Below are 1,115 nucleotides of genomic sequence, written 5' to 3' on the forward strand. Positions count from 1 at the left end.
TATCGTGATATTGACTGTTTCCAAAATAAAAAAAACCTCTAGACTTTTATCCTATATAAGCCCTACCATTTCAGCGGATTCGCTGTCGTTGCAGCCGTCATTTGGGAAAAGACCTCATATGAAGAGCGCGAACGATGTCATTACTTCGCCGACGTTCTTGTCAAAGCGTTGGGCTACGTACGCAAGAATGCGAGTCAGCTAAATATCATCGCCCTTGCAGAGGTACTCCGCGAGGCTGTGAGGGACTCCCCTAGCAACATGAACAGGGCGGCGATTCTCATCGGGAGAGATGAGATCTTTCGAAACTTCCAGACAGCGTGTCCGAGTGGTTAAGGAGATGGACTTGAAATCCATTAGGCTCTGCCTGCGCAGGTTCGAATCCTGCCGCTGTCGTATGTCTGATGGCGTAAGGGTTTTCAAGACATCTGAATGCGAGTCAGCTAAATATCATCGCCCTTGCAGAGGTACTCCGCGAGGCTGTGAGGGACTCCCCTTGCAACATGAACAGGGCGGCGATTCTCATCCGGAGAGATGAGATCTTTCGGAGCTTCCAGACAGCGTGTCCGAGTGGTTAAGGAGATGGACTTGAAATCCATTTGGCTCTGCCTGCGCAGGTTCGAATCCTGCCGTTGTCGTATGTCTGATGGCGTAAGGGTTTTCAAGACATCTGAGCAGTCTCGCTTTCGAATCCTCATAGCGACTCCGATGGACATTATGAACGAGTAGGATGCGAACGAACTGATGCGCATGACATTTGAGGAACATTGATGAGAATTGATGTATATCCCAAAAAATGTATCTAGTCAAAGCGCTGGGCGACGTATGCAAGAATGCGAGTCCGCTAAATATCATCGTCCTTGCTGAGGTGCTCCGCGATGCTGTGAGCCACTCCCCTAGCAACATGAATGGGGTGGCGATTCTCATGGGCAGAGACGAGATCCTCTGCGTCTTCCAGACAGCGTGTCCGAGTGGTTAAGGAGATGGACTTGAAATCCATTACGCTCTGCCTGCGCAGGTTCGAATCCTGCTGCTGTCGTATGTCTGATGGCGTATGGGTTTTCAAGACATCTGAGCAGTCTCGCTTTCGAATCCTCATAGCGACTCCGATGGACATT

General features: G+C 50.0%; 3 non-coding genes across 3 annotated transcripts; all 3 read left to right on the forward strand.

The window, feature by feature from the left end:
* The first annotated feature begins 311 nt into the window (after positions 1 to 311).
* Positions 312 to 393, forward strand: Pmar_PMAR020355. Its single transcript has one exon. It is a non-coding gene; the product is annotated as a tRNA-Ser (tRNA).
* A 160-nt stretch (positions 394 to 553) lies between these two features.
* On the forward strand, positions 554 to 635 carry Pmar_PMAR020356. Its single transcript has one exon. It is a non-coding gene; the product is annotated as a tRNA-Ser (tRNA).
* A 319-nt stretch (positions 636 to 954) lies between these two features.
* On the forward strand, positions 955 to 1,036 carry Pmar_PMAR020357. The gene has a single exon. It is a non-coding gene; the product is annotated as a tRNA-Ser (tRNA).
* The last annotated feature ends 79 nt before the right edge of the window (positions 1,037 to 1,115 follow it).

This window comes from Perkinsus marinus, assembly GCF_000006405.1.
Source record: "Perkinsus marinus ATCC 50983 genomic scaffold scf_1104296932472, whole genome shotgun sequence".
NCBI classification, from domain to species: domain Eukaryota; phylum Perkinsozoa; order Perkinsida; family Perkinsidae; genus Perkinsus; species Perkinsus marinus.